The sequence below is a fragment of the Durio zibethinus genome, chromosome 22 (assembly GCF_047325235.1).
Source record: "Durio zibethinus cultivar Kanyao isolate XHJ-2024 chromosome 22, ASM4732523v1, whole genome shotgun sequence".
NCBI classification, from domain to species: domain Eukaryota; kingdom Viridiplantae; phylum Streptophyta; class Magnoliopsida; order Malvales; family Malvaceae; genus Durio; species Durio zibethinus.
In genome coordinates this window covers 10,609,352-10,623,405 of record NC_143183.1, presented here as the reverse complement: position 1 = coordinate 10,623,405, position 14,054 = coordinate 10,609,352, and positions in this window count along the sequence as shown.

Below are 14,054 nucleotides of genomic sequence, written 5' to 3'. Positions count from 1 at the left end.
TGAAAACTTAACTAAAAAAAATATAATTGCAATATATGGAATACTATATGTATCTTTAATTTTAATATTATTTGTCAAAACATATGAAATACTATACATAACATTGCATGAAAAATTAACAAAGAAAATCAAGGATGGCAGAAAGCAAGGTAGCAGTTAGAGCTCTACAACAAGCAAAAGATCTAGGTTTTACAAAGATCCAACTGGAAGGCTATGCTCTAGGAATAGTCAAGAAATTTAAGAGCATTGACATGGACCTCTCTTCTTGTGGAATAATCCCAAATGAAGCACGAATGATAATAAGAACTATGTAGTGTTGTGTGGTTTCTCATATTATGGGCGAGGGTAATATGACAGCCTATAAACTTGCAAAATATGGGGAGCAAACTAAAACTGATGTCATTTGGATCAAAGAGTGTCATAGTTTCTTGTCATATATTGTTGCCAAAGATTGTAACAGAGTACATTATCAATAATCAATGGATTATTTTTCAAAAAGAAAAAAGAAAATCATTTTCTTCTATTTATTGTTTAATGTTTAAACGTTTATATATATTCGGTATATCATTATTACACCCTGCAGTTAAATGCAGGCTTTAAGTGCATGCTTCTACCTAATTAACTTATTAAAGAAACATAGGAACTAGACTAGCCTTTTAAGAACTACAATTACACCAACATTCAATGAATTGTTCTTGTGCTTATTAATTTTTTTTTTTATTGAGCATTTGCAAGTGCATAAATTGTAACAAGTAATAAACAAAGAATAAGATTTGTTCCCATAAAGATTGAAAAATATAAAACAGAATTAAGTACTAAAATTATGCAATCTTAACTATATTAAGAAAATTGAAAAGTACAAGCAGGAACTAAAGTACATATGCAATAAACAAAAAAACTAAATAATTAAACATGTAAGTTAAAGATTGGCATAAAATCAAACGTAACCAAGCATGCACAAAATATAAATGATCAAGAAGAACCAAAATTACCTAAACTTAACAAAACCAAAATTAAAAAGCTTAATTTAAGTTACAAACATGAAATTACACATGTATAAATTAGAATTAAACTTAGCATTAATTAAATTGCATGAATTGAAACCATAAACTTAAAAAGGGCATGAACATAAATTAATTTGCATGTAAATTAAATCAGAACTAAATTTTAAACTGCCTAAACTTAACTTAAATATTAAAGCAAATTGAATTGAAAAGTATGAACATAAATTAAAAGAGTTTTGAGATTAAATAGCACAAAATAGAAAGTAAATTTGCTTGAAAACTTAAATTTAAAGTTGAATTTAATTGAACCTGTAAAAATAACTTGAAAAGTAACTTTGCTTTGAAAATTAAAGAATAATGAAGTCAAGAAACAATAGCTAGTTTGTCACCCTAGCTTTTAAAATAAAGAAAACTTTAAAAAACAAGAAAACAATAAGAAAAAGCTTAGAAAGCTATAGGAAGGACTGTCACCCCAACCATGTCTCTTTCATAGCCTATAACTAGCTATTTATACGAAAAGATTACAAAGAAACCCTAAACTCTTGAAGAGCTTGTAGTTTGGCTTGAGGAACTTCTCAAGTGTAGAAGTCTTCATGAGTTGAATCTCTAATGTGATAAGGTTGACTATCTTCAAATGGATGAAAGTAAACTGAATATTGGCTCGATTGTGTAGAAGAGTTATTGACTTGCTTATCTTGAAGTTTCTTGGAGTTTTGAACTTCTTAAAACTAAGGGAAAAGGTGGTTTGTTAAATAGCTTACAACTCCACAAATTTCAGCTGCTTAACTATTTTCGATGAGTTAAATCTCTAAAGATTACAAGATAAGATGCCGCCAGCTTCTTTTTTCTATAATATGAAATTTGAGCCTTTCTTGAAGCGTACTTGAAAAGTTGAATCTCTAAAACTTAGAAGAACAGGTGGGGCTAAGGTTGTCGAAAATTAGAATATTAAGCCTTCTAGAAAAATGATCTTGATGTGTTATTCTAATTGGATTTTAAGTTGAATTTTCTTGAAGACTTCTTGAAGAATAAAAACTTTTGGAAAATTATAACTTCTAACCCTTGTTATATTGCCCCTTATTCAACCCCTTTTTATATATCTTTCATGCAAATCCTACTTTAGATAGGAATTCCAAACCCAAGTAAGAAGTCCCAAATTGACTAGAAAACCTTTGAGGGCTATTTAGACTTTTACCATGTGTGACAGATTTTTAATCGCTTGCTAAGTCATCATGCCTCCTAAGCATCGAAGTCATCCTTCTTGGCCAATGAGAGAAAACTTATTGCTATGTCATTCGTAGTGATCCATGTATATGCATCTACATAGACTACCATGGTCTTGTATTCAACTTAGAAAATCCCAAATCTTCCGTAGGGCAGTCGAATTTGGTATTCTTCATTGTAATATGATTTTTCATCCATCTTATTTCAAGATTCAACACACTTTTAGTACTAGGGTTGGCAAAGTGAATCTTGACCAATTTTCACACTTCCATTTCCAAGATTTTCAAGACTTTCAACAAGAATCTACCAAGAACCATCCAAGATTTATCCAAGTGTATTGATTAAGAATGTTCGCGATTCTTCAAGAACTTTAATAATTTAATCAAGATTTTAAGAAATCATCAAGAACGTATCAAGATATCCAAGATTTTACCAAGATTTCCTCAAGATTCACTCTTTTCTCAATGATTACCTACATATCATCAAATAAGTATAAAAGGGGTAAAAAGCATCTCATTTTGCCAAAAACAATGCAAAATGTCTGAGAATCTTGAAGAATATTAAGAATTTAATCAAGACTTTATCAAGATTTCAAGAAACCATAAAAAACTTATCAAGATTTCCAACGTTTTGCTAAGAATTCCTCAAGGTTCACTATTTTCTTCAAGATTACCTATATATCATCAAATTAAGCACTAAAGCAGTAAAAGCATCTTATTTTGCCAAAAACAAAGCAAAAGTAACCTATTTAAACCCTGAAAGTAATTTTATTTTATAGAGTTGTCATACCCCCAAGCTTAAACTTTTGCTAGTAAAACATAATTTAACTAAATTAGAATACACATGCTAGACATCATAATACATAATCCCAATATCAGATTCTAGTAAGTTCCTTAAAAATTGCATAACTAATATAACTCAAAGTAAGTCGTGAACATAGATTAAACACAAAAATCATGAAAAAAAAAACTTCATTCCAATAGTAATTTTCATGTGTGTGTGATAGTCAATTTCAATTCAACATATGAAATTTAGTTAAAAGCACTAAAACATGTCATCACCTAGCATCTTAAAACATGATCAAATTTCATAAGTTTGTTTTTTATATACTCTCTCCACTAATGTAGACTTGCACACTTAACCAAAGAACAAAAGGTCTTTCTTAAACTTGTAATGTATGGCAAAAGTTAAGGTATGATAAACGAATATTTAGGTTCATAAAACCCTAAACATGTATTACTTAGTATCCTTCTATTGATTTGAAAGATTTCATGTGAATTATAAACTCTGAAACTTAAATATTTCTTTCTTTTTCACAACTTTCTTTCTTTGCTTTTCCTTAACACTTTTCCCCAAACAGCATGCTTGTAAAACTAAACATTCTTTCTTTTGTTTTAAGTTGTGTTTTAGCTTTTTGATTGCTCAAACAGAAACTGCACACTATTTTCTTTTCATTTTCTTTTGATACTCCACCCTTTCTTCTCAATGTAACATAGCACTCGTATTTTACTTTTTAAATGATCCTTATGCACATAGGGTAAGGTAAAAAGATAAACAAACAAAATTCAAAGGGTGGCTATTCTATGAAGGTTAAAATCAAAGAAAGGCATATGTATATGCTCAATTAGGGTGACTAAGGATAAACATTATGCAAAGTTAGTTTGAAAGGCTCAAACGATCCAAAGATGACCTAAATCATCTCCTTAATCAAGTGTAGTTTAGGGTTTCAACTCAAGAGATGATTAAGCAAATTCTAAAATAATGACAATACTTAAAAAACTAACACAATTTCAAATGTACATAATCCTTCATAGAAATCATGCATATCAATGATCAAGATATGTGCTCAAAAGTTTTGGAAATTCATAATAAAAATGAAACAAATTCCAGAAATCATCTTATACTTTCATTACATTCAATCTTTTCTAAAAAGTTATAATTAAAGTCAATCAAAGTTTTTATCATTGGATTATAATAAGTGATATGCAAGTGCACAAAGCTAGAACAAGTAATATAGAATGAGTAGAGTATTCTTTCCATGAGAATTGTAAATAAAAGATCAAGTATCGAAATTGTATTGCGCTAGCTATATTCAAATGAAATAAAAAATAGGCAAATAACTAAACTATTTATGCAAACTGAAATTAACCATACAAGCAACAATTAAAACTAAACTTTAAGTAGGCAAAACAAAAATTAAATTAATGCAAAATTATACAAATCGAGATAAAGGCAGCAACTTCAACTTAAATTAAAGAAATAAAAATTGAAATTTAAAACATGCTATCATGCAATAGCCGAAACTAACTAAACTACTTAAAGTAACAACTTACCACTAATGCAGTAAATGATTTAAATACCAAAGCAGTCTACTAAATTAATGCAGTAAACTAAAATAATTCATAAAACCAAAAGCAGTAAAATAAAACCTAACGCAGGAACTAAACCAGTAGCTAAAACAGTGTGCAGAATATTAGAACTGTCTAGAACTAAAGTAAAAAATTAAACAGTTTTTATAAACCTCGTGCAGTAACTAAAATCTAAAACAGTTTACTATAATAGTAGGCTAAACTGAGCGCAGAATTTAAAAACTAAAGCAGAAAAATATGCAGAATTTTCTAACCATGCAGGAAATTAATCTTGATGGAGAATTATGTAAACAAACTAATGGAGTGTCTAATCTAGGCTATGCAGTAACCAATCTAAACCGAATTTTGTAAACTAGAATGATGTAGTAAAGAAAGCTAGAATTTTAAAGAAAAACAGAACGCAGAAAATTGGAAATCACAAACTGGGAAAGCGCAGAAATTGGAATTAATGCATAAACTAGAAAACTAAATGGAACCACAATTGAAGCTAAAATTTGCCAAGCACGGGACTTAAACTGAAATTAATTAGAATAGAATTTAAAGAACTTAAAACATAATTGCCAGTAAAATAAACTAGAATTGAAAATTAAATTAAAGAACAAGGCACAAAATTAAATTGAAACTGTTTAAAGAAATTTAAAGAAAGCTTGAAATAAAACTTCAAACTTAAAGAAAACCTAAGAAACAACTAAAGAAAACATAAGACTAAGGACTGGCCCGTCACACCAAGTCCATCCCCCCTTTTCTAAATCTAACTCTTAACTATTCATAAATAGAAAAGCTTAGTGGTGCGGCATTCTTGAGTTTGTGTAAGGTTCGAAGTCTTCTTGAGGTGTTTCGGTTTTAGTAGAATGAAACTTTCAAGACAGCTAAAAGAAAATCTGAAAGTTGCAAGCTTTCGGTGTCTTCTTGAAGTTGACTTCCATTCGGTTTGGACTCTCCTATAGCTCTAAAAAGAATTCTGAAATTTCAGCTTCTTGTAGACCCCTTCTCGAACTTGAATTCTTCTTCTCTTTCAATTCTTGAGCAAGTCGGCATATGCTTCTTTCGATCAAAAGACAATTACACCGTTGTATTTTCCTTCATGCAGCGCGTGAATTTCATCTTAACTTAAACTCTTGTAATTTTTACCCCAACTTCATCTTTCATCTTAACTAGGACTCCAAGCAAGAAACAAATTTTGTTGTAAATCTCCCAAGCAGCCACGTTTTTCTTCCACGCCACAACTTGAATTCTTATTAGGCCACCCCCTACTATAACTGTTGCAATGTGAATACAAGACAATCTCATGAAATCTTGGGCTCTTCAAGAAGTCCCTCATGAAGCACGTGAATAACAAGCCAAAAAGGGAACAAATTTAGGTTTTGAATACAACCGTTAATGCCAAGTCAGCTGCTTGCTCCTCTTATTGTCCAATTAAACTCCAGCTTGTTCCATTCGGTGCAACAACGTGATTGAAAAATAGATGGCAGTTTCCTATCCTTCTTGGCAGCAACTAATTTGCACATCCAGCGCTCATGCAACATGAAATTATCTCTTTATCCAGCCAGCTTTTGCATGACAGCATCCTACTAGCTAGGCCTTGTCGTCCAATAAAAGTCCAACTCATCCAAAATAATTTCCATGCATTGCACACTACATTAAAACTATATGGATTTGTATAAAAATTCTGAATTTAAAATCTGCATGAAACTAAACCAAATACTGCCTGATTAAATTTCGTGTCTGCATTGCATGAAATTGCTTTAAAAAAATCAAACACTTCTTGAGCCAAAATTCACTTAATTTTACCTTGGGATTTTTCTGCCATGAATGGTCCAAAATTCAGCTCCAAAAACAGCTTAATGCATCTTGTAAAAACTATGGCAGCATCAACAACACCTGCCAATAGGTGCGGATTGCTCTTTTTGGACCAATATCATGTGTTTCTCTTCAAAAATCAACCAAATTGCTTCAAATTTCATCTTTTAAAAATTTTCTGAAAATTTTCCTACACATGCACAAATTAAACAAATTAGGGAGAAAAATTAAATTATTTAAGCAAAATTCATAAAATTAAATACTAAAAATAACTCTATTTTATAGAGTTATTAGATTGTGAGAAAATAAACAAAGGAAGCAATAATAATGATTCAAAGCATGACACTTTAAGCTCAAAATGGAAAATTTGAAAAAAATTTTAAAATAATTTGGCACAAATTTTCTCTCCCCCTCAACTTAAGCGACACATTGTCTTCACTGTGTTAAAAAGAAATAAAAACAAAAGGAAAAGAGAAACTCCGCTGAATAAACAGCCAAGAAACTGCATTCAACCTTGAAGAATAGCAAAAACCGAAATCTGACTTTGAGCACCCCTAGCAACAGCATCATACAAATAATATTGACTTTTAGCTTCTTCTTAGTTTGTTCTTTTGTTCCTTCAAGTTGTCATTACTTACTATAAAACAAAACAAAATATAAGCAATACTAATGGGCAATTTTTGCAAGTGTATGGGCCGCTCTAGTAATATAGAAGGTACGTTTGAGTATCATCGGCACAAAAATTGAATAGGTCTAAATTGGGGGTCAAGTAAGGGTGATAACGGTTTAACTCGGATTCAATTCAATTTAGTTTTTTCGGATATTGCATGATATTATGAATTTTTAAAATCTAATATGAATCCAAACTGACCTTTCCTTGCAATCGATCTAATTCGCACTGAATTCTACTAGTTCGGTTTAGTTTATCAGTGTTTAAAATTTATTTTTTTAATTTTTATATATTATTTTAATATGAATTTGAATTAAATTCTACCAGGTCAATTCAATTTATCAGTGTTTAAAATTTAAATTTTTTTAAAAATTTTTATATATTATTTTAATATGAATTTTAATATACTTTAATAGATTTAGATATAAAAGAATTATTTTTATTTTATAAAAAATTTAAAAAAAATAAAAGCAAATAAAAATATATAATTCAATTTAGATTGGTTTTTTTTTTTTTTTTTTTCACTTTTTAATTTGAAATCCGATATGAACCTAATGTATATATTTAATATCTAAACTTAATCTAAATCAAATAAGAAAAAAAAAATAATCTGAACCAACTAAATACTATGATTTCGAATAAGTTTTCAATGTTCTCGATTTTTGTCTCATCTCTATGTTCAAGTACCAAAATTGGGCACCTAGATTATATTTGGTTTTGAAGAAAATGGGGTTTTGCTTTAAAACTAAATTTACCAAATTAAACCTAAATTAAACCAAATAATTAAACCTAATTACTACAAATTATGGAATTTAACTAACTAAACTACTAACTTACTAAAAGGTGAAAGTTACTAAAAAAGGAAAGTTATTATAAAAGGAGAGTTATTAGAACTAAAAACAAGATTTCAAAATTAAATCTAACTTAATACCATGAAATTGAAATAAGACAAATTAAAATACACGAATTAAATATTAATTGAACAAGAAATCATCTAAATAGCATGAAGGCCTAAATGAACTAAAAGAGAATGCTTGAAAATGCATGAAAATAAACCTAAAAGGAACTAAAATGTGTCTCGACCTATACTAGCATGATCTAATAACATGCATGAAAATTTAAACTACTAAATGAAAATACATGAACTAAATGAAATTATATGAACTAAATGAAAATGATGAAAATAAATAAATTTTCAACTTATGAAACTAATAACCTATATGATGCTTAAGTTAACTAATTTGAATTAACATATGAATGACAAGTAAATGCAGTAAACCTAACGTAAACTAGCATGAGCAGAATGAATCAAAGTACATGAACTAAATGAAAATGATGAAAAGAAACAATTTTTTAACTTATGAAACTAATAACCTCAATGATGCTTAACTTAACTAATTTGAATTAACACATGGAGGGGAAGTAAATGCATTAAACCTAACCTAATATAACCCTAAACTAGCATGAACATAATGAATGAAAATACATGAACAGAAAATAAACAATCTTATTACAAACACAAACACTATAAACTAACATGGAATTTAAAGAAAATTAAACACAAACCAACAAGAAAATTAAAAGGGCATATAAACTCAATTTGCATTACATGTAAAAGGCACAAAAAATTATAACTTTTGGAATTGAGAAGGGGCTGAATTTGAACTTGGCAGCCAGCTAAAACAACGACTAAATCTAATTCAAAGGTAAGAAAACAAAAATGCAAATGCTTATTAAACTATATGAAAATGAACTTAAACTCTAAACTAACATGCAGAACATTAACTAGCCTATTTAAAATGCAAATAAGGTTTAGAATGCAGCATCAGTAAATTTAAAAATAGAATTTAAACATACTTTAAAGAGCCTCTAAAAATCAAAATGCAAACTAGCAAAAAAACAAACACCAAATAAATTATAAGATCTCTACCCAAAGCATACTTAACCTTTATCTAGAATCATTTTAAGAATAAAATGAGCGTAAAAATGCATAATTAAAAGGCTGGAATTAGATGGAAACAAAATTGAAAACAGAGTTGAAAATCTCAAGTAAACTACTACTATGAAGATACTTGCAAAAATTTTAAAATGGCATATAAAGAACATTTGAAACTAAGAACATGATATTAAAATAGACTAAAATAACAACCAAATAGACTGCGAAAATAAACAGCATTAACTGAATATGAAGGTGGAAAACAGAATTTAAAGTGGTAGCAAGAACAAGCAAGCAAATTGAAACTAAAGTAACTAAAGATGGAATCTAGTCTCAAGTAGCTTCCATAGATGATTTCTTCTGCAAATAGCATACTTGTACCACCTTTCTCAAGCCAAAATCAGCCATGAACATGAAGTATGAAACAGCAAACAAAAATACCAAAATAGTGTTGTGGTTGAAGAAAGACTAAGTTGAAATTTCATTGAAACTTAAAGGAATACAAAGGCTTAAAGTTGAATATAAATTGCTGGAATTGTAAAGGTATTTAAAAAGCTACAAATGGTATGAAAAAAAAAACAAGGAAAATGAAGTAAAACGAAGCCAAATAAGCCAGCAACAAAGTTAGCAACAATTTTGTCTGAAACTGGCATCCTTAAGCAGAAAATAGAAAAAAAAATGTAAAAGGGGGCTATTATTTCCTTTACCACTAATGTACTATATATAGCAAGAGTCTAGGTATTTTTTAGCCAATCGAAGGCCCTAAATTTTCTAAGTTACCCCTTCAAATGTAAGCTACCAATTGGAAAATTCTCGAGCAGCAAGAACCTGACCTCTCTTGGCTGACTTCATGGATTTTTGTCCCATGTGATTTTATTTATGTGGACCAATTGGATATTGTTGTACAACCATGTAATAGATATGTAAGCAACCCTTCCTTGTCTTCAAATGAGGGAGACTAGAGTGTAGAATCATCCCAAATCGAGGCTGGCAATGTAGGCAGTGTGCAAGTTGTCTTGGCATTTATGCAGCTATTACACCTCACTTATGCCTGGTAAACAAAATTATTTTTTAAATGTCTTACATATTAATTTTTGAAATATTAATAAATTCATTTTATTTTATTTCAAAAAAGCTAATGTGAATTGAAAAAATTTTTTTATGACAAAACAAAAATGATTTGAAATAGATAATTGTTCATACACTCTTAACTATTTAAGATAGTTCGACAATCAAATTTATTTTTGAAATCTCTTAGTTATTAATTTTTAGAATATTATTATATTAATATTATTTTATTTCAAATAAGCTTGTATGAATAGAAATAATTGTTTTATGACAAAACAAATGGTTGTAATGATTTGAAGTATATAATTGTTCAAATAGTCATAACTATTTTAAACTGGTTTGGTAAATAGATTTATTTTTAAAATCTCTTATTAATTTTTGAAAGATTAATAAATTAGTATTATTTTATTTTGAATAAGCTTGTATGATAAAAAAATAATTGTTATATAACCAAACAAAAGGTAATAACAATTTAAAATGATAATTGTTGAAATAGTCGTAATTATTTGAACTAACTTGGTAAACGGATTCATTTTTTAAATCACTAACTTATTAATTTTTGAAATATTAATAAATTAATACTATTTTACTTTGAATAAGCTTGTATAAACTGAAACAATTGTTTTATGACAAAGCAAAAAGTCATAACAATTTTAAATAGACAATTGTTCAAATAGTTGTAACTATTGAATTTGTTTAGTAAACAAATTTATTTTTTTAACTCTTGCTTATTAATTTTCAAAATATTAAGAAACTAGTATTATTTTATTTTGGATAAGTTTTTATGAACAGAAACAATTGTTTTACATCAAAACAAAATGTCATAATGATTTTAAATAAATAATTATTTAAATAATCATAACTATTTGAACTTGTTCGGTAAACAGATTTATTTTTTAAAATCTTTTGCTTATTAATTTTTCAAATGTTAATAAATTTGAATTATTTTATTCCAAATAAACTTGCAAGATATGAAACAAATATTTTATTACTAAACAAAAGGTGAGAACAATTGGAAATAAATAATTATTCCAATAGTTTTACCTATTTAATCTGGTTTGGCAAACAAATTTATTTTTTAAATCTCTTACTTATTAATTTTTGAAATATTATAAAATTAGCATTAGTTTTAACCGAATAAATTTCTATGATAAAAAATAGTTGTTTTATGACAAAATAAAGATCATAACAATTTGAGATTGATAATTGTTCAAATAGTCATAACTATTTGAACTGGTTCGATAAATAAATTTATTTTTTAAATCTCTTACTTATTAATTTTTGAAATATTATAAATTAGTATTATCTTATTTTGAATAACCTTGTATGACCAAAAACAATTTTTTTATAACAAAACAAAATTTCATAACGATTTGAAAAAGATAATCGTTCAAATGTGCATACTTATTTTAACTGATTCAGTAAACACATTTATTTTTTAAAATTTTTTACTTATTAATTTAGGAAATATTAATAAATTAGTATTATTTTATTCCATTTAAGCTTGTATTAATTGAAATAATTGTCTTATGACAAATCAAAGGTTATAACAATTTTAAATAGACAATTGTTCTAATAGTAATAACTATTTGAATTTATTTGGTAAATAGATTTATTTTTTTAAATCTCTTTCTTATTAATTTTTCGTATGTTAATAAATTACTATTAATTTATTTTGAATAAGTTTATATGAACTGAAACAATTGTTTTATGAGTAAAGAAAAAGTTAAAATGATTTGAAATAGATAATTGTTCTAATATCTTAACCATTTGAACTGATTCGGTAAACAAATTTATTTTTTAAATCTCTTACTTATTAATTTTGAAATATTATTAAATTAGTATTATTTTAATCGAAATAAGCCAGTACAAACAAAATAATTGTCGTACGACAAAAAAAAAAGTCATAACGATTTCAAATAGATAATTGTTCAATTACTTTTAGCTATTTGAACTAGTTAGACAATTAGATTTATTTTTTAATTGTCTTGGTTATTAAGTTTCAGAATATTATTAAACTATTATTTTTTTATTCCGAATGAAATTGTATGAACAGAACCAATTGTTTGATGATAAAATAAAAGTTTATAATGATTTAAAATAGATAATTTTTTCAATAGTCAAAACTATTTGAAAAGGTTTATAAAAATATTTACTTTTTAAATCTCTTACTGATTAATTTTTTAAATATTAATAGCTTAGTATTATTTTATTTCAAATAAACTTCTATTAATAGAAACAATTGTTTTATGAAAAAACAAAAAGTAACAAAGAGTTGAAATAAACAATTGTTCAAATAGTTATAATTACTGGGTACGGTAAATAGAATTATTTTCTAAATCTCTTACTTATAAATTTTTGAAATATTCATAAATTAGTTTTATCCTTTTTCTGAATAAGCTTGTATAAGTTGAAATAATTGTTTTATGGCAAAACAAAAAATCATAACAATTTGAAATAAATAATTGTTCATATAGTCTTAACTGTTTAAATTGGTTCAGTAAACAAATTTATTTTTTAAATCTCTTATTATTAATTTTGAGAATATTACTAAATTGATATTATTTTATTTTGGATAAGTTTGTATGAATAGAAACAATTATTTTATGATAGAACAAAAGGTTATAACAATTTAAAATAGATAATTATTCAAATAGTCATAACTATTTGAACTAATTCGGTAAATAGATTTAATTTTTAAATCTCCTATTAATTCTTGAAATATTAGCAAATTAGTATTATTTTATTTTGAATAAGCTTGTATGTTGAAAAACAATTGTTTTATGAAAAAACAAAAGGTAATAACGATTTGAAATAGATAGTTATTCAAATAGCCATAATTATTTGAACTGATTCAATAAACAAAATAAGCTTGTATGAACTGAAACAATTATTATATGACTAAATAATAGGTTAAAACGATTTGAAATAGATAATTATTCTAATAGTCTTAACTATTTGAACTGATTCGACAAACACATTTATTTTTTAAATCTCTTATTAATTTTTAGAATATTATTAAATTAGTATTATTTTTTATCCAAATAAACTTGTATGATTAGAAACAATTATTTTATGACAAAACAAAGATCATAATGATTTAAGATTGATATTTGTTCAAATAGTTATAACTATTAGAACTAGTTCAGAAAACAGCTTTAGTTTTTAAATCTTTTGCTTATTAATTTTTGAAATATTAATAAAGTAGTATTATTTTATTTCAGATAAGTTTTTATGAACTGAAATAATTGTTTTATGACAAAACAAAAGGTTATAATGACTTTAAATAGCTAATTGTTAAAATAGTTAAATCTATTTGAACTTGTTCAGTAAACAATTTTTTTTTTTTTTTAAATCTCTTGCTCATTAATTTTTTGAATGTTAATACATTAGTATTAATTTATTTTGAGTAAGCATGTATGAACTAAAATAATTATTTTATGACAAAGAAAAGGTTAGAACAAATTGAAATAAATAATTGTTCTAATAGTCTTAAGTATTTGAATTGGTTCGGCAAACACATTTATTTTTTAAATCTCTTACTTATTAATTTTTGAAATTCTATTAAATTAGTAATTTTTTTAATTTGAATAAGCTTGTATCAAAAGAAACAATTGTTTTATGATAAAATAAAGATCATAACGATTTGAAATAGATAATTATTCAAATAGTCATAACTATGTGAATTGTTTCGGTAAATAGATTTAGTTTTTAAATCTCTTATTAATTTTTAAAATATTAATAGATCAGTATTATTATTTTTTGAATAATTTTGCATGAACAGAAACAATTGCTTTATAACGAAGCAAAAGGTCATAACAATTTGAAATAGATAATTGTTCAAATGGACATGATTATATGAACTTGTTCGGTAAATAGATTTATTTTTTTAAATCTCTTGCCTATTAATTTTCAAAATACTAATAAATTAATATTATTTTATTGGGAATAAACTTGTATGAATAGAAATAATTGTTTTATGA